The sequence below is a fragment of the Lynx rufus genome, unplaced genomic scaffold, assembly GCF_022079265.1.
Source record: "Lynx rufus isolate CCGP_SWC_20201006 ecotype Redwood Valley unplaced genomic scaffold, mLynRuf1.p SCAF_1, whole genome shotgun sequence".
NCBI classification, from domain to species: Eukaryota; Metazoa; Chordata; class Mammalia; order Carnivora; family Felidae; genus Lynx; species Lynx rufus.
This window is the reverse complement of record NW_025814823.1, coordinates 210,756,841-210,778,099: the sequence shown is the minus strand read 5'-3', so window position 1 is coordinate 210,778,099 and position 21,259 is coordinate 210,756,841.

The following is a 21,259-nucleotide window of genomic DNA, read 5'->3' as shown; positions in this document are numbered from 1 at the left end:
GAACATACTCTGAACCAGGAATGGCAGGGACTTCAGGAAGTCACTTCCAAGATAGTGCCACCCCCAGGTGACTCAGACCCATCTCCGTTTAGAGACTCTTCCACGAATTTTCCCACCTCCTAACTGCACTATTGACCTCATACTGTCATCCCCATGCCCCATTTCCCCAGGTACCTGCTTAAAATCTCTGCGAGTCTTCCAATCTCAAGACACCGCTCCCTGGAAGGAGTTGTGTCTACTCTCTAGAAGTCAATCCCCAAGAGAAGTCCACCTATCATTCCTGGACTGTATTCTGAGGACCTCTTAAGGAGGTCATTTATTTATGAAGACGTGCTAGAGTCCTAACTCTACAAGTCCAAGTCTTTACCTGAAGGTTTGAACCTCTACTGCTGAGACTATAATTCCAATGAGCATCATAAAATAGGACTGGGGATATTTCCACAGTCTCCTCAGGCACAAACTGAGGACATCTTGTCATTCTGACTCTTTGCAATGTCAGCCCTGGGAAGGACAGGGCATGCAAGCCCCAGAAGGCATTTTTGCATTTTCTATCCTCAAAACAAGACTGGCTCTTATAAAGGATTTCGGTGCAGCTTCCCTTACAGCCTTGAGTTGTCAGGTGACAGAATTCTGGGGAAGGAGGATGGAGTCTCTTTTCCAAGTGGAGGGGTATGATAATTCTGGAAGACTTTTGTTTTCCATGAGGCAGGGGCTCCTCTTGCTCCAACAAGATAGATTGACAAGAGTTTGCAGGAAAGGCAAATAGAAAATGAAAAAGTTTGTCAGGTGCCTGTTTTCAGTGTTATAGTGGGTGGCGGAGGCAGGAGCGAGGGAAACAGCCTGAGAAGGGACTGGACATGGAGGCTGGAATGGTTCAGGCTGATGCTCCTCCAACAGGGGCATGACAAAGAAGGTGGCTTCAAGGCTTAAAATATGAAGGCCACTGGTCCAAATTACCGTGGGAACAAAATCATACAACAGCCCTGCCTGACTGGCAAATAAAGAAGGCCATACGGGCTGAATAAAGAATTCTAATTTTAAGAAGAAGCCAATCAGCAGGTATTTACAACAAAATTAGCACATGGATATGATATGGATAACAGGAGTTGCCAGAACTGGTGGGAAGCTCATAAGAAATGGTAACACCCCCCCTCCAATATGGCATCCCCCAAGCCTACACTTGGCTTCGGGCCTTCAGCTTCAGGGCCCACACAGCCACCTGGCCACCACACTCAACAGCTTCCCACACAGCCACACAGTGCCCAGGGTGACCATCAGCAGGGACAATAAGACATTCAGGAGGTACGTTCATGCCACAGTTATTGGAAAGTGTGGGCCTGAGTTGTGCTACACCCCCTACCTGGAGGATGTGGTAGATCCAGCCCACCAGCCCCTGGTGGGGGTGGGGGGCTCAGGGTGCAGGAGCATCTGATGGTGCTGGGGCCACCGCTGCTGAAACGTACAGGTTGGCAGAGACAGAGGGTTGGTGGCAACATTAGATGGCAGGTTCTCAGCAGCTTAGGCTGAACAGAGAAGGCTGGTTTTCAGGTAATTATAACCTGGCCTGCAATTTACCAGCTGGATGCCTTAAAGAGTTTAATTTTATTAAAACTCCTGTGTGCACAGAATCCAATTTAATGCTGAAAGGTAAAGTTGCCCTTTATCAGTCCCTACATTCATGGAGTTTATGATCTACTAGACCAAAAGATACCTATATGGTTGCTAGGTGTGCTCATTGCTAACAAAGCACCACTGTTTATAATCCTTTCAGTGGACAGAACTAGGAAATATATGGCCATAGATGTAGATATCAAGATCCTATATTTATTTCTCTGCCTATAGAAAAAATTATGAATTCATACTGATATCTCAATTCAATATATCACAGGGGTTGTTCTAATCTTCCTCATTTCCACATTTGTAATTGTCTTTTCCTAATGTAAGAAACAACATCAATACATTTCCTCATTTGCTCAGTCCTATCATGCCTAGAAAGTGAGGTCAAATACACTACCCCACACAACTGTAAAAAACCTACTCAGTAGACAAGTTTTGTTTGCAGTTCTTTCTGTAGTTAGACTGAATATACATAATTGACCCTTGAACAGATGGGTTTGAACTGCACAGGTCCACGAATATGTGGATTTTTTTCAATAAATACAGTTTAGTACTATATTTTGCTTCCTTATGATTTTCTAATAACATTTCCTTTTCAGTTTTGCTCATTCACTTTGGGATTTCACACAGACTATGGAGGGAAAGAATAAAAAATAGTGGTTGCCTCACAGTCAGATTTATAGCCTCAAATATTTAGTTTGTATAAATGCAGTTTGGTTGTTGTTGAAAATGCAAATTACCAGTATTCAAACCTGGAGATTCTATGCAGTAGTTCTTGGGTGGGGCTTAGAATCCGTATTTTTAATAAGCATCTCAAGTGAACCTGACAAAGATGGGCTAAGAACCACACTTTGAGGAAAACTAATGCAGAGTGTGACCTGCATAATCCTGAAACACCAGTGTGGAAGGGTAATGGCTCACTGGAGCTGTATATATGTATACTGGGGTTGGGTTGGGAAAGGCTCTGACAAGGCAGCATATACAACTGATGAGATACCCATAGTAGAGCACCAATTGTTTCAGTGCTCCCAGGGCCCATATATCACCTTATTTCTCCGAAAAATGAAATATTTCTTGTCAAATACATGAAGTGAGCAAATTATTTGAAAAAAAAAAAAAAACGCAACTTACTGGGGTGCCTGGGTGACTCAGTCTGTTTAGCGTCTGACTTTGGCTCAGGTCATGATCTCGTGGTTCGTGAGTTCCAGCCCCGCATCAGGCTCTGTGCTGACAACTCCCAGCCTGGCACCTGCTTCAGATCTGTGTCTCCCTATCTCTGCTCCTCCCCTGCTCGCACTCTGTGTGTGTCTCTCTCTCAAAAATAAATAAACATTAAAAAAAAATTTTTTAAAACACAACTTACCAAAACTGACACTAGAAGAATTAGAAATTTTAAGTAACTTCAAATAGGTAATTTAAATTTCAATTTTTTAATAAAAATTGAATTCAGAATCAAAAGATTTCTAAAAAGACACCTATAGAAGCATAACCTCATAAATACAATAAAGAACATCAGACAGTTCTTCACTCAGCCCCAGAAATCCATGTGATATAGTTTTATAAGGCCTTTAAAATATTTTAAAATAGAATCCAGCAATATATCGAAAAACATAATACATCATCACCAATTCTTTTATCCAAGGATGCAAGGTCAATTTAACAGTCAAAAACTAATCATTATAATTCACCACAATAATAGAGTAAAAAGGAAGTATCACATGATCTCCTCAATAAATGCAGAACAAATCTTCGACAAAATTCAACACTCTTTTCTTATAAAAACTCTCCGCATGGCTAGGAATAGAAAGTAATCTCTTCAATATGATAAAAGGCATATGTTGAAAAAAATCTGTACTGTAATCATACTTACCGGTAAAATATTGAACTCTTTCCACCTAAGACAGGAACAAAGTAGAGATGTCAGCTCTCACCACTTTTATTCAACATCATGGTTTAAACTCTAGCCAGGACAATAAAACAAGAAAAATGGGTAAAAGAAATAATGAATGGAAAGAAAATGTTCTCAGTTTTATGAGACACTATTATCTATATAGAAAACCCTATGGAAGCTACAAAATAACCCAATAGAGTCTAATAAGTGAACTTATTAAAATTTCAGGACTCAAGGCTGACATATAAAAGTCAACTGTATTTCTATATAATACCAAAAGCATTTGAAAATTGAAATATAGGGGTGTCTGGGTGGCTTAGTCAATTAGGCATCTGATTCAGTTCAGGTCATGAACTCACACTTTGTGAGTTCAAGCCCTGCATCAGGCTCTGCACTGACAGCTCGGAGACTGGAACCTGCTTTAGATTCTGTGTCTGTCTCTCTCTCTCTCTCTCTGCCCCTCCCCTGCTCACGTTCTTTCTCTTTCTCTCAAAAATAAACATTTAAAAAATGTTAAAAGAAAATTTAAAAAAACCTAGATTTACCCCTTGTCTGAGCAATTGCCATCTGTGCACTAATGACACCATCATGAGGGTGATTCCTCATGTCCAATGGGGCACAAAGGTTTTACTTACCTGAAGTATTGGCTCATCAGGTTTGGCCATTAAGTGTCCAACATACACAGTGTTGGGAAGCTGTGGCCAGGCAAAGGCAAAGACAAAGCCAAAGCCAAAACTAACAAACCCCAGCTCTGCTTTCAGTTGAAGATGAAATAGCTCTGGCCTAGAGCCTTCTGGGAAATGTTCCTTGATAGTGTCATCAAACTGAGTATGAATATATACCATTTGCTCAAGGTTGAAATGAAGAACATCAGAGAGTTCTTCACCTGGTCTCAGAAATCCATGTGATCTGTCAGGGAGGACATGCAAGACACAGGTTCAGACAGCCCAAAATTGATATTCCAAATGTGCTAGTAAAGAGGTCACAGACAGCCTTCCAAGTTTCTCAGCAACCAGGAAAGTGTAACGATCCTATAGCATCAACCACCACTAGGTCAAAACTCTCATTCTTTAAGGAGCCCATAATATCTGTCCTTCCTAAAAAATGACTACACTGAGTTGTGTCATGAAGCTACATGACCTTTAAAAGGTTTGTAAATGAGCTCCTGCAAAAAAAGAAAAAAAAAAGAAGTGAGAGATATTCAATATTCACAAATGGTGTTAATCTTCAAACACACTAAAGAATCTTCACACCAGAAGTGAACACCCAGAAAGCACTTTTGGCAGCAACCTGTTCTACTGCTCTCTCCTGAGAACTTTCTGATCCAGATACTGGTCCTTTCATGACCTCCAAATCTACCATGGCATTTTTCTGTTTTTTCTTTGCTACAATTCTTTCTGATGCTTAGAATGTTCCTGCTTTCTTCCTCTTCCTTTCTTCCCCTCATCAAAATCCTACCCATCTTTTGGCGCTCTTCCTGCTGTGGGACATATTACCAGCTATGGCTGGTGTCTCTGATCTCTCTCCACTGGTTGAACCCTGAAGCTCATCCATGACGTTCTGTAAGACCTCCAATTATATGCAAACTTTGTTTTTTGTTTTTTTTTTTTTACATTTTTATTTATTTTTGAGAGGCAGAGAGAGACAGAGTGTGAGTGGGGGAGGGCCAGAGAGAGAGGGAGTCACAGAATCCGAAGCAGGCCCCAGGCTCTGAGCTGTCAGCACAGAGCCCAACGCGGGGCTTGAACCCACGAACCATGAGATCATGACCTGAGCCGAAGTTGGACACCCAACCAACTGAGCCACTCAGGTGCCCGGCAAACTTTGTTCTTAAATATACCTGTGTGTAGGACTTGTTTTCCCGCAGCTGTGAGCATCCTGATTACAGGGTCTCATGAACACAAGTGAAAAAACAGCTTTTTCCATTGGAGAAACCACTGTAAAAGCTGTGTGTTAGTGACATCTGCTGGTTTCTTGCTTTCAACTATTGGACCAATGGATGTCTTCACACTCCACTGGCAACAAATCCTTCAAAAATGTGACTGGTGCTTGGGGTTCCCACTTAAGGGCCAGTGAATGAGGATTTTGTACCTTTACCTCCCTCTCAGGGCCTCTTCTATGATACAGATTCCAACAACCCTGCTGAAGATTAATGTCCTGTGTCAGCTTTTACTTGAGGATTTACTTTGTTTTATTGGGGATTCATTTACTTTTCTTTTAATAATGGTTAAACATGTGCTATGGTTTATACAACATTTGACAAATGCCGCACCAAAGTGATTCTGCACTGATGATTCAGGATGCAGAATATGGGCTGAAAAATGAGATTCCTACTACTCATGCCCAGGATTTAGGCACCTGACTTATGAACTGCAGATCAGCAATCAGCTGCATGATCTCCTTTCACTAAAGTGAAGGCCCAACACTTAGAGAGAACCTCTGGAGAGTGGTGAAGGGGAAAACAGAAACATGGCTCCAGGAGGAAGGTCTCTACTCTGTGTGCTATAGGGGAGCGTTACAAATATATCTATGCCTGGACTTCACCATAAATAGTTTACATGAGACTTTCTGAAAGTGAACCCCAAACATAAGCATTTGTTCAAAGCTCCTCAGGTAATTCTAATATGCAGCCAGGGTTCAGAAGTGCCCTCCTGAGAGACAGAGAAGGCAAATATGCATTTATCCTAACATAAGGACACAGGGTATACCACCATTCATGCCTATTTAAATGGCTCAACTATTTCTAAAATTGGTTCTGGATGGATGCCTGGGTGGCTCAGTTGGTTAAGCCTCCAACTGTTGATTTCGGCTCAGGTCATGATCTTACGGTTCATGAGATTGAGCCCTGTGTTGGGCACAGAGACTGACCAGGATCCTCTCTCTCCCTCTCTCTGTGCCCCTCCCCAGCTCGCACTCTAAATAAAAACAAATAAATAAACAAACATTAAAAAAAAAATTGGGGGTGCCTGGGTGGCTCAGTCCATCAAGTGTCAGACTTCCGCTCAGGTCATGATCTCATGGTTCATGGATTCGAGCCCCACGTTGGGCTCTGTGCTGACAGCTCAGAGCCTGGAGCCTACTTCAGATTCTGTGTCTCCCTCTCTCTCTGCCCCTCCCCTGCTCTCTCTCTCTCTCTTTCTCTCTCAAAAATAAATAAACATTAAAAAAATTTTTTTTAATAATAAAATTGGTTCAGGGAAAAGAAGATGGAATGAAATAATGTTGGGACAAAAAGTGGTTAAAAGTGCTGTTTCAATGAAGAAAATACTTTCTATGAGGATAATTACTGACAATTACTGGGGACAAGAGAGAGGAATTTGTTTTGTCACTTCAGCAGTGTGATGAGCAGGGCAGCCTTCTTCCAAAGGTCACAAGATTATGAGGAGAAAATAAATGCGGCCAAATGGGCAGTCATTTTAGGTTATAGTAAGTTTGATGAGGGTGTTCTGATTGGATTGGAGGGTGGGGGGTGCAGGCAGACAACTACTTTAAGCCAGAGAGAGAAGAGTCCAAGAAGCCTTCTTGAATCCAACGATCAAGTCAAGATAATTTTCCCAGTTATTTCTGGGACGATATCAAAGGTTTCAATAACTATAAAAAACTAGTCAAGGAAGATGTAACTTATAATTTGGCCTAGTATTTTTATACATCTTGACCTTTAGGTAGTGTAATTAAATGTTTACTTTCTGCCTACTATATGCCATACACTATGATAGGTTCTGTGGATCTCGTAGTGTGCAAGGAAAACATGATCTTTGCTCTTATGGACCTTACGGTTTGACAGGGAAAGCAGATATTGAGCAAATCATTACAAGGAAAAAATTACCAGTGTGTTAAGTGTTTAAAAAGAAAGAGGTAGGCATTATGAAGTGTACAAACAACGTAATTAGCTTAGCAGTTAGTACAGTAATTCTATGTGCTACTACCAATTTCATATATGTTGGTGGGGATACATTTTAAAAATTAAGCTTTTAAAATAAATGTTTAAAGGGGTACCTGCCTGTCTCAGTCGGTAGAGCACGCAACTCTTGATCTCAGGGTTGTGAGTTCAAGCCCTACATTTGGCATGGAGCCTTAATTAAAAAAGAAAAAAAAGTAACACAGGGACTAGTTTTGAGAAATTCAAGACATTTGGTATACATTTTTGGAAATTAGCACATGAAAATAGGAACACCTGGGTGGCTCAGCCAGTTAAGTGTCCAACTCTGGATTTTGGCTCAGGTCATGACCTCATGGTTCATGATATCAAAACGCACATAAGGGTCTGCCGCTGGCAGTGCGGAGCCTGCTTGGGATTCTCTCTCTCCCTCTCTCTTCCCCTCTCCTCCTCGTGCTCTCTCTCTCTCTCCTCTCTCTCACTCAAAATAAGTTTAAAAAACTTAAAAAAAGAGAGAAAGAAAATATAAACATTAACAATATGAGAGAGAAAAGACTTGCATAAATAGTGTTAGGCCCTGTAGGTCACAGTCGAAAAGTGTATGTTCCCTGCTAAATCTAGTTGGAGGATGGGAGAACAGAGGGAATACTTTTCATTTGTTTAGGCCTGTTTTGTTTTGTTTTGTTTTGTTTCTGTGCCTATTGGCCAGTCTCTCAACTCCCTCCAATATTCTCTCAATAGGATTTTCAATAAGGTCAACTTATTGACTAATTTTTTTTTCCCCTCCAGAGATGTTCTTTCTGGATTCTTCTATCAATTCAACCTGGACCAACTGCTCTCCAGGCCAACTGCACAGCTGATACATTAGGACAAATCTTAACACTCTCTTGTTTTGCCACTTCTATATACTTACCCTTTGTCTTCCTCTTTCTTGGTCACCCCATTGTTCTGCTGGGACTAAACTCTGTAATAACTTCTTAAGAAGTGGTATATGAAAAGGAAAACCTTTGAGACTATTTTACTGTCAAGTCTTGTTGGGTTTTCTGTGTCCACTGCTGTATGTCAATGCTAAAAAGTTTGATGCCATTCTGAGTCCTACTCATCATTGCAGTATATCAAAACATTTAGGTTGCTTTTAAAATAGTTTTTTTTTTTAAGTTTATATTTACTTTGAGAGAGAGAGAGAGCACATGTGAGTCAGGGAGGGGCAGAGAGAGACAGGGAGAGAGAGAATCCTAAGCAGGCTCTAGACAGTCAGTGTGGAGCCCCATATGGGGCTCAAACCTTCTCTGTGGGATCATGTGGGAACTGTGAGATCATGACATGAGCTGAAATCAAGAATCAAACACTTAACTGACTGAGCCACCCAGGCACCCCAAAACATTTAGATTGCTTTTTATTAACCACTGCTATTCTGAAATGTCACCATGATTTCCCCTGGTGTAGGTCATTTTTTTATTCTTTGTGTTGAATGCAGGTGGGATCTTTCAGTATGGAGCTACACGTATTTTAGTTCTGGAAATTTTTCTTGTATTAGTTGTTTGATAAGTTTCTCCTGCAATTTTGCTGTTTTCTTTTCCTGGATTGTTATCAGAAAAATCATTGTGATGGGGTGCCTGGGTGGCTCAGTTGGTTAAGCATCCGACTCTTGATCTCTCAGCTCAGGGTCTTGATCTTAGGGTCTTGAGTTCAAGCCCCAGGTTGGGGTCCACACTGGGCATGGAGCCTACTCTAAAAAAAAAAAGAGAAATCATCTTGATCCAATCTCCACAAATTATACACAAGGTTTCATGCAACATAAAGCAGTATTTTGTCAAATTGATCTGGAAATGTGTGCGAAGGGTTTGCATGAATGGGTTGAAGACAGAAGTGAGAGGATGTGAGATGGAGGGATGCAGAAGATGATGAGGAGAGTGAAACAGTGTTTCAAACTTTCTTATGCTAGAGTTATGGTTTAAGATGGACTTTGAAATAAACACAGATACCACACACATATCATTTTCATTGTAATAACTCAGTAGAACTAAAATGAAGTTTTGCTGAACATTTAACATATGCAAGGTTTATCACCTATGGTAGGAGGGTCCAAACAGTATTGTCCAATATGGCAGCCATCAGCTACATGTGGCTGTTGAACACTTGAAATGTGGCTAGTGTGAATTGTGAAATACACACCAGATTTCAAAGACTTAACACAAACAAATGTGAACTATGTCATTAATAATTTTTATATTGTTTACACGATGAAATGATATTTTGGATATATGACTTTCAATAAAATGTATGATGAAAATTAGTTTGACCTGTTTTTATTTTTCATGTGTCTTCTGGAATATAAATACATCATGGGGCTTGCATTTATAGCTCATGTTGTATTTCTATTGGACAGAACATGGAATAGAAAGACAGGATACCTAATGTGAATGAAAGTCCATTCTGTTGAAGTAAGATCACATCATGCCCATGGTCTTGAAGAATCTGAGATACCTGGGCCATCAGTAGATAATGGCTTCCCCTTGGGAACAGGGCTTCATTTTTGTGAGGTCCATGAAGAGAAAGGCTAGGGTGGGAGGGTAGGGAAACAGAGAAGCTTCAGGATAAACCTTCGCTGGATGGTGAGCAGAAGGAAAGCTTCATCTGCTCTTCATTTCCTATATGGGCAACCCCGCCCTGGACCCTCAGAGTCCTCATGCAGAATGAGGACTCACCTGCCCTCACCTGCGGCAACTCTCCTCTAGTTTCCCTGTCCTGTGACCCAGAATGATAGGTAGAGAGGAAAAGGTTAGGACTTGCGGTCCCTGGATGTAGAGAAAACACATATTTTAAAACAGTGCTGGGAACATCTGACCATGAGAGAAATTCCCTCAGACTTAAAGTTTTTCTTAAGAAGGTAACGAACACTACCTACTCCTTCCCCCACTCACGTTTCCCACAGAAATGAACAACTCAGCACCTAATCAGGCCAACAAAGGAAAAAAAAAGTTGGGGGGGGTGGGGAATGGACCAAAACCGTATTAAATAAAGTCCCTTGCCCATAGTTGGGGGCATTCACTTTCAAACGTCCCCTCTCTGTAAAGAGAGCTTTCATACTATTCTTACTTTCTAATCTTATATTCTAATAAACTTTTGCCTGCTGCTCATTTTATTTTGTGTCCACTTCTTCGTTTTTCCAGGTGGGGAGACAATAAATTCTGAGGAAGTGAGGTAAAAAAAAAAAAAAAAAAAAAAAAATCCTGCAACGGGAGGGGCTCTATCCATGACAATGTGATAAGTTCTTGAGGACTTACTTAGAGCTTAAAGTATTCTTCTTTCTAGGAAATAGACTACATTTTTTAAAAGGTCAAGCCCCTTGGGGCACCTGGGTGGCTCAGTCAGTTGAGTGACTTAGGCTCAGGTCATGATCTCACTGGTTGGTGGGTTTGAGCCCCACAATGAGCTCTGTGCTGACAGCTCGGAGCCTGGAGCCTGGAATTCTGTGTCTCCCTCTCTCTCTGACCCTACCCCCCTCATACTCTGTCTCTAACATAAATATTAAAAATAAAAAAAAAATTTTAAGGTCATGCCCCTTAATCAAGCTCCAAAAACTAATTCCACTTGGTGGTATACCTACGACTTCCTATAGCAGACAGCAGATCAGGGGTATCCTAGATACCCAAAGAGGAGGGGTATCCTCCTCTTTGGGAATTTTTGCGACAGTGGAAACCAGAAAGTGGCTGGAAAGTGAGCCCAGGAGGCAGTCATGGGGCGGAGGTGGAACTAGTCCTTAAAACTAGAAACTTCCTTTAAATGTAAATGCTTTGTGCGGGGGGTGGGGGGGGTACTTATTTTGGGTCTGAGCTTGGCTCCAGTAAGAATTCAGACGTGGTGGGTGTGAAAATAAAGGAAACCTTTAGAGTAGAGCGAGGAAGCCCTGAAGGGGGAGCTCTCACGCACGCACCACACAGCCCACGGAAGCAGCAGGAAGAAGGAAGATCATGGTTTCCACCACGGGAGGCACTTTTCACACGGGAGTTTTTTTTATCTCCTGCCTTTAAGAAAAGGAAAGGAGCTCTCAACCTGCCCCAGCTGCCTGCAACCAATGAGAAACTGCCCCAGTCTCCAACTCTTGTTCTTCTCCAAGGAACTTTTGTTCAGAATAAACCCTCCCCAATTTCCTCCTCAGACCTAATAAAAGCTGACCTTCTCTTCGTCTCTTGGGCTTCGCCATAGGTTCCTTGTCCTGAATTGTAGTTCCTTTGCTATCTCCACATACATTCATTCATTTTTTTTGCTTACATAACATTGCTCTTTGCTCTGTTTAAAGTTAACGAGCGGTCCCTGCAGCCCGTCCTCACTCCCGCGCCAGAACTCGGCCCGACCAGATTGACGTGAAGGAGCGACGGAAGGCTGGCGGAGACCGCCTAGGGCAAAGAGCACAGTCCTCCTCGCCGGCGCCGCCTCCAGGCGCCCGCCTGCAGTCACCTTCCGCCGGCGCGCGGCGGCGCAGACTCCAGGGGCTTCCCCAGCCCAGCCGCGGAGGGGCGGCCCAAGCGCGCGCGCTGCCCGCCCGGCACTCACTCAAAGAGGACGCGGCCGGGATTTGGGCGCCTTCCGGCAGCAAGAGCCCCGGCGGCAGCAACGCCAGAAGCAGCGCGGTCGGCCCTGCGCTACTCGCGCGCGCGGTGCCCACCACGCCGGGCGCTGTGCTGCGCCATGGGCCTGGCACCGCATGGGGGGCGAACTCCAGGCTGCAGGACCCGAGGGCGGGGTGCCTTCTCCGACCGGGTCGCAGCCAAGGGTCTGGCCTGGCTTCTTTCCCCCGCCCCTGCTCGGCCCTTTGATAGCTATTGGGGCCCACCTCTTTGGCCCTGCCTAGAAATCCGGGTTTGGAGGGTCTGCACGAAAATTTCATGAGGACAGGCGCCTCCTTGAAGTGGGCAGGTGAAACTCAGCAGCGCTAGCCTGGAATGCTAACTCGGGATACCCGGATTCTTCTTTTCGTATCCCAGGGTCCCTTTTTTGGACCTTTCTTCTGACTTTTGGGTGCCCATTGCCCTTCTCACTAATTCTAATAGTCACACATACCTGATCTCCAATTCTCCCCTTCTTCCCCCAGAGGGTGGCGATGCTGTTTAAACCTCACCCCAGAGGTGTTGATGTTTTAACAATATCCCACTCAAGCCCCAGTACCTCCGATAATTAGCAGTAGCACAAATCGGGCGGGGATGGCGACTGAGTAAATTCACCCATTCAACACAAATTTATTGGACACTTAGTATGGGTCAGGCAAGAGTGGGTCTGCAAACAAAACAAAAATCATTCCTCACGGAACTTCTGTTATGGAGATGAGTACAGTATTGGCAATAGTATGTTAGTGCTAAGTTTCAAGGAAAAAAAATTTAGGGATGGCCCCTCTGAAAAATGACTTCCAGATAAGTCTCTGAAGGAAGAGGATGAGTTTGACAACGAGGATGTTCGCTGTTTCTTAATAAATGAGTGTCTGCTATGGGGCAGCACTATGCCTTGCCTTGCTTTGCCTTTCTTCCCTCCCTCCCTTCTACCTTTCCTTCCTACCTTCCTTCCTTTTTGTTTTTTGTTTTTTGTTTTTTTTTTGGTGTTAAGGTACCATCATTTATTTTGGCATTTTCAAATACATTATTTGATTATAATCCTCACAACCACCCTGATGAGCTCTGTTATAAACGATCTCACTCCCCAACTTTTTCTGACAAAGGAATCTGAGGTTCAGGTTTACTGGGAGTCTCTGACTTAACCAGGATTCAGGGGATCCAAACACCATATTAAGAAATGCCACTTTCTTATCGATTCTTACAGTAAGATGTATATTTTTGGTGTTTTTTAAATGTTTATTTATTTTTGAGAGAGAGAGAAGGGGGCAGAGAGGGAAGGGGCAGGGAGAGGAGGAGACAGAGAATCCCAATCAGGCTCCTCACTATCATCACAGGGTCCAATGATGGGCCCGAACTCCAGAACCCGGAGATCATGACCTGAACCTAAACCAAGAGCAGGGGGCTTAATGGACTGAGCCACCCAGGAGCTCCTCTATATTTTTGGATCTTCCACATACATAACCATCAACATCAAGGTAAATAAAAGTTTCCTTCTTCTTTTCTCATCCTTAGGCCTTTTATTTCTCTTGTCTTATAATTATGGAACATACAATGCTGAATAGAAGTGCTGATAGTAGGCAACCTTGGCTTCTTCTGGATCTGAAAGGTAAAGCCTGTAGCATTAAGGATGATATCTACAGTAGTTTTAGGTTCCTCTTTATATGTATACATGTGTATATATACATATATAGATACTCATCCTTTATAAAAAAAATGTTCTTTTAAAAAATGGGACTTTAAAAATATATAAATGAATTTTATCAAAATGTTTTCAGCATTTGAGATGATGATGTGATTTTGCTGTTTTCAACTATTAATGTGATTTACAGAAACTGACTTTTTAAAATCTTTTACATTTTGAAATAGAGACATTCAGAAAAGTGCATACGATACAAATGTATATTGTGTATAGTGTATAATGTATATAGTTGATAAGTAGAGACATGCTTGTAAAAAACACCCAAGTGAAGAAATTTGTTGCCCTTAGTAACCCTAAGCCCCTCTGAGCTATACCCCTGAATGTCCATTCCTCCCAGAAGCACTACTTTGACTTAAATGTTAAATCACTTCACATGACTTTACAATGTGCCCAACTATGTGTGCATTTCTAAACAATAAAGTTTAGTTTTTGCCTGTTTTTGTTCTTTTGCTGTTTTGAATTGGATTTTTTTTTTTTTGGTTATTCCAACTTTCCTGTATTTGAAGCTATTTCCTATTTCTATTCTTTCAATGACGACCAGAGAGATTATAGCATGCATCCTTAACAAAGTCTAGCTTAAGCGATATCTTCATTCCTTCTGCATGTTACCATGAGCTTAGAACACTATAATGCAGCTTCCCCCACTCCCAATTTATATGGTAAATTATATAATTTAATTCTCTCTAAAGATGTTAACATTACAAAATAAAATGCACATATAGCAAAGCACACATAACTACTCAACACTACTCAACAATTCATTACAAAGTGAACACCTATAAAATTGCCACTCTACAGGGGCACTTGGGTGACTCAGTCGGTTGAGTGTCTGACTTTGGCCCTGGTCATGATCTCATGGTTCCTGAGTTCAGGCCCCACATCAGGCTCTCTGCTGTCAGCCTGTCAGTGCAGAGCCCACTTCAGATCCCCTGTTCCCCTCTCTCTGCCCCCATCCCCACTTGGGCTCTCCTCAAAATCAGTAAATATTAAAAAATAAAAATAAGTGCCACTCTACAAAGAGAACACAGGCAATGCAGAAGCTTCTCTTGCGCTGCACTTCAATCACTAATCCCTTCCTCCTCCTCAAAGTTAAGCCATAGTCTGACATCTATGGTTATTTCTTCCTTAATTTTTTTATGGTTTTACTACAAAGCATTCATGTTTTTACTATACTTGGTTTTGGCTGCTTTTGAAGTTTGTCTAAGTGTAATCACACTATATTACTTTTTCACGTCTACCTTCCTTTGATACACATTTTGTTTCATCTGTGTTGTTGCATAGCTGCAATTAACTCATTTTCATTTGTTTTTTTATGTACATATCCATCATGTTGGATAAATAAATCTATTCTGTTTATTGAACTGTTTATGGCTGAGGCTATTATGAATAATGCTGCTATGAACATTCTTGTGTTTTCTTGTGCACATACACATTTTTGTGTGATATATATATTCATTGCCAAGCCCAAAGTCACCTGTTTTCTGTTATCTTCTAGAAGTTTCATAGTTTAGTTACAGTTTCAGATTTATGATTCATTTTGAGTTAATTTTTGTGAAAAATGTAAAGTCAGCAGTGCCTAGATTTTTTTTTCCCCCCTGTGGCTATTCAGTTGTTTCAGCATCATTTGCTGAAAAGACTATCCTTCCTCCATTGAAGTACCTTCATTCCTTTGTCAAAGATCAATTGTCTATATGTGGGTCTATTTCTGGGCTTTCTATTGTGTTTAACTCATCTGTCTAGTCTTTTGTCAATCCCACAATGTTTTGATTACTGTAGCTGCATAGTAAGTTTTGAAGTTGGGTAGTGTCAATTCTCTGACTTTTGTTCTTCTTCAACATTGTGTTGGCTTTTCTGGGTCTCTTGCTTCACCATATAAACTTTGGAATTAGTTTGTCAATATCCACAAAATAATTTATTGGAATTTTTATTGGGATTGCATTGACTCTGTAGGTTGGGAAGAACTGACATCTTGAGAGTGTTGACTCTTCTCTCCATGAACATGGAATCTCTCCAGTTATTTAGTTCTTTAATTTCTTTCATCAGTTTTGTACTTTTCCTCATATACATCTCATATATACTTTGTCAGTTTTATACCTAAATAGCTCATTTTGGGGTGTGCTAATGTAAATGGTATTGTGTTTTTAAATTTCACTTGTCCATTGGCTATATGGGAAAGTGATTGACTTTTGCATATTACTTTATACCCTGCAAACTTGCTATAATAATCACTTATTCCAGGAGGGTTTTGTCAATTCTTTTAGATTTTCTACATAGACACCATGTCATCTGCTAACAAAGACAGCTTTATTTCTTCCTTCCAAATCTGTGTATCTTTTATTGCCTTTACTTGTCTTAAATTGCATTAGCTAGGACTAATATAAATGGTATTGTTTTTTTTTTTTTTATAAATGGTATTGTTTTTTATTTAAAACTTTTATTTAAATTCTACTTAATGCAGGGGTGCCTAGGTGGCTCAGTCCGTTAAGCGTCTGACCTCAGCTCAGGTCATAATCTTGCAGTTCATGAGTTTGAGCCCCGTGTCAGGCTCTGTGCTGACAGCTCAGAGCCTGGAGCCTGCTTTGGATTGTGTCTCCCTCCCTCTCTACCCTTCCCCTACTCATGCTCTGTCTCTGTCTCTGAAAAATGAATGTTAAAATTGTTTTAAAAATAACTTCTATTTAATACAGATGGTAAAATGGGTTTCAGGTGTAGAACTTAATGATTCATCACTTACATATAACACCTAGTGCTCATCACAAGTGCCCTCTGTAATACCCATCACTCATTTAGCCCATTCCCCACCCACCTCTCTCCATCAACTCTGTTTTTCTATACATAAGAGTTTCTTGTGGTTTGCCTCCCTATTTTTATCTCATTTTTCCTTCCCTTTCCTTATGTTCACGTTGTAAATTCCACATATGAGTATTTGTCTTCCTCTGATTTTATTTTGCTTAGCATAACACACTCTAGCTCTATTCATGTCGTTGCAAATGGCAAGATTTCATTCTTTTAATGGCTGAGTAATATTCCATTGTGGGTATGCATGTATACATATATACACCACATCTTTATCCATTCATCAGATGATAGACATCTGGACTCTCTCCACAGTTTGGCTATTGTTGATAATGCTGCTGTAAACAACAACCTCTTTGACCTCAGCCACAGCAATTTCTTACTTGACACATCTCCAAAGGCAAGGGAATTAAAAGCAAAACTGAACTATTGGGACCTCATCAAGATAAAAAGCTTCTGCGCTGCAAAGGAAACAATCAACAAAACTAAAAGGCAACCAACGAAATGGGAAAAGATATTTGCAAATGGCATATTGGATAAAGGGCTAGTGTCCAAAATCTATAAAGAACTCACCAAACTCCACACCCGAAAAACAAATAATCCAGTAAAGAAATGGGCAGAAGTCATGAATAGACACTTTTCCAAAGAAGACATCCAGATGGCCAACAGACACATGAAACAATGCTCAATGTCACTCATCATCAGGGAAATACAAATCAAAGCCACACTGAGATACCACTGGTATCTCACACTGGTCAGAGTGGCTAAAATGAACAAGTCAGAAGACTACATACAGATGCTGGCGAGGATGTGGAGAAACAAGAACCCTCTTGTGCTGCTGGTAGGAATGCAAACTGGTACAGCTGCTCTGGAAAACAGTATGGAGGTTTCTCAAAAAATTAAAAATAGAATTATCCCATGACCCACCAATAGCACACTGCTAGGAATTGACCCAAAGGATAGACACAGGAGTGCTGATGCATAGGGGCACATGTACCCCAATGTTTATAGCAGTGCTTTCAACAATAGCCAAATTATGGAAAGAGCCTAAATGTCCATAAACTGATGAATGGATAAGGAAGATGTGGTTTATATATACAATGAAATACTACTTGGCAATGAGAAAGAATGAAATCCTGCCATTTACAGCAACGTGAATGGAACTGGAGGGTATTATGCTAAGTGAAATAAGTCAGTCAGAGAAAGACAGATACCATGTTTTCATTCATATGTGAATCTTGAGAAACTTAGAAGATCATGGTGGGGGGGGTGGGAAGGGAAGGGGGAAAAATAGTTACAAACCTAGAGGGAGGGAGGCAAACTGTAAGAGACTCTTAAATAGAACAAACTGAGGTTTGATGGGGCAGGGGGGAATGGGAGAGAGGGGAAAATGGGTGATGGGCATTGAGAAGGGCATTTGTTGGGATGAGCATTGGGTGTTGTATGGAAGCCAATTTAACAATAAATTATATTAAATAAATAAATAAGATAATGCTGCTATAAACATCGGGGTGCATATACACCTTTGAATCTGTATTTTTGTATCTTTTGGGTAAAAACCTAGCTGTGCAATTACTGGGTCATAGGGTACTTCTATTTTTAACTTTTTGGGAAATCGCCATTGTTTTCCAGAGTGGCTGCACCAGTTTACATTTTTATGTTTCTGTTAGTCATCTGGATGTCTTCTTTGGATGCCTGTTCATGTCTTCTGCCCATTTCTTAACTGAGTTGTTTTTTGGGTGTTGAGTTTGATAAGTTCTTTATAGATTTTAGATACTAATCCTTTATGAGATATATCATTTGCAAACATCTTCTCCCATTCTGTAGGCTGCCTTTTAATTTTGTCGATTGTTTCCTTTGCTGTGCAGAAGCTTCTAATCTTGATGAATGAAGTTCTAATAGTTCATCTTTGCTTTTGTTTCCCTTGCTTCAGGAGTTGTGTCTAGTAAAAAGTGGTTACAGCTAAGGTCAAAGCAGTTACTGCCTGTGTTCTCCTCTAGGACTTTGATGGTTTCCTGTCTCATATTTAGGTGTTTCATCCATTTTGAATTTATTTTTGTGAATAGAGTGGTCCAGTTTTCCCAACACCATTTGTTGAAGAGACTTTTTTCCATCGGATGTTCTTTCCTGCTTTGTCGAAGATGAGTTGACTATATAGTTGTGGGTCCATTTCTGGGTTTTCTATTCTGTTCTTCTGATCTATGTGTCTGTTTTTGTGCCAGTACCATACTGTCTTGATGAATACAACTTTGTATCGTAGTTTGAAGCCTGGACTTGTGATGCCTCCAGCTTTGCTTTTCTTTCTTAAGATTGCTTTGGCTATTTGGGGTCTATTTGGGGTCTTTTGTGGTTTCATACAAATTTTAGGATTGCTTGTTCTATTTCTGGGAAGAGTGCTGGTGGTATTTTGATAGGGATTGCACTAAATGTGTAGATTGCTTTGGGTAGTATAGACATTTTATTTTTTTTATTTATTTATTTATTTTTTTAAGTTTTTTTTTTTTTTTCAACGTTTTTTATTTATTTTTGGGACAGAGAGAGACAGAGCATGAACGGGGGAGGGGCAGAGAGAGAGGGAGACACAGAATCGGAAACAGGTTCCAGGCTCCGAGCCATCAGCCCAGAGCCTGACGCGGGGCTCGAACTCACGGACAGCAAGATCGTGACCTGGCTGAAGTCGGATGCTTAACCAACTGCGCCACCCAGGCGCCCCGTATAGACATTTTAAATAATATTTGTTCTTCCAACCCACAAGCATGGAATGCTTTTCCATTTCTTTGTGCCCTCTTCAATTTCTTTCAGAAGTGTTCTATAATTTTCAGAGTACAGATCTCTTACCTCTTTGGTTGGGTTTATTCCTAGGTATCTTATGGTTTTTGGTCCAATTGTAAATGGGATTGATTCCCTAATTTCTCTTTCTGCTGCTTCATTATTGGTGTATAGAAATGCAACAGATTTCTGTACATTGATTTTATATCCTGTGACTTTGTTAAATTCATGTATCAGTTCTAGTAATTTTTTGGTGGAGTCTTTCAGGTTTTTTACATAGAGTATCATGTCATCTGCAAATAGTGAAAGTTTGGTTTCTTCCTTGCTGATTTGTATGTCCTTTTACTTTTTGTTGTCTGATTGCTGAGTTTAGGACTTCCAGTACTATGTTAAATAACAATGGTGAAAGTGGGCATCCCTGTCTTGTTCCTAAATGGCATTATGTTTTTAATTTCAAACTTCAATTTATAAAGGAAAGCAACTCTCTTTTCTTAGCCTAGCTAATGGTTTCACCAATTTTATTGATATTTCCAAGCACCCAGCTTTTGGTTTGTTGATTTTCCTTCTTGTTTTCCTGCTTTAAATTTCATTGACTTCTAATTTTTATAACAGTTACTTATTTTAGGGGCGCCTAAATTTAGATTTAGCAACCAACTTTGGCTCAGATCATGATCTCGCAGTTCATGGGTCTGAGCCCCATGTTGGGCTCTGTGCTACAGCTCAGACCCCGGAGCCGGCTTCAGATTCTGAGTCTCCTTCTCTCTGCCCCTCTCCCACTCATGTTCTTTCTCTCAAAAATAAATGTCAAAAAAATTTTTTTTTAAAACACAATTTCTTATTTTAACTATAAACACAGGATAAAGTAATGTAGAACCTAAAGTACATTTAATTATTTATCTTAAAATATTTTGTTTGTAATACCTGTTAATATATTTGTAAGCAACAAAGAAAGCTTCAGGCTCCTTAAGAGTTTAATCTCTTAGGATAGTATGAAAAGATGGTATGAAATCAAACGCATAATCTGCAAAATTCTTAGGAACTTGTAGAAATGTACTTTATTTCATGCAAAGCTACATAATTTCCTATATTTTAATAGCTAATCAAATAAACATTTCAAAAAATTCATTACATCACAATAAGTTAAAATACTACAAAGCAACTGCAAGTCCACGAGTTTGTCAAAACCAAACTGAGAGAACATTATGCACAGATAAGGCCAAAGATGCTAACTCACATATAGGTAGCACTTTGTAGCTTTTTCCACATACATATTTGAAAATGTAGTGAGAATATGCAGAGAAAAATAGTTAAATCCACAACCCATTGGTCAGATAGGAAAACATTTGTCATTACATATCAGGTAGTAATGGCTGATTAAAGATAAATTTGGCATCATGCACCAAAAATCAACATAATGAACATTTAGAAAAATTATTAGATGCACACTTGAGAAAAACCTATCTTCCATTTCCCTTAACCCACTGAATTAAAGAACAAGCACTTTATTAATGCAACACAGGAATTGAGCTTTTGGTATACTTTGCTTGGGTACTGTTAGTTATAAAAAGACACTGAAGGGATGAAGGAATATTTCAAATTCACACTGGACTGAACTTCAGAATACTGCCCTAAGTAAACAGGATGTAGGTAGAACTTATTTGAGAAAGATTTTTAAACTACTTAAAAGCACTACAATTAGTTACTACAAAAACATTTTATAAAAATTAAATATCAGAAAGTAACAACATCAATATTAGAGCTCTTGTTTCAATGCTATATAATTTATAAATATATATTAGATTACAGTAATTTAAAAGACACGTCCACATGTTCTCTACCTTCTAAGATGAGAAAAATCCTTCAAGCTGTGTTCAAAGTATGGACAAAAACAAATCCATTGGATTGCTTTTAATAAAATAAATACACAGTCTCTCCCCTACAACTTGGTGTACTAAGTCAGGAAGATGCTAGCCAGCACTCTTTTGAGACAAACAGCTCTA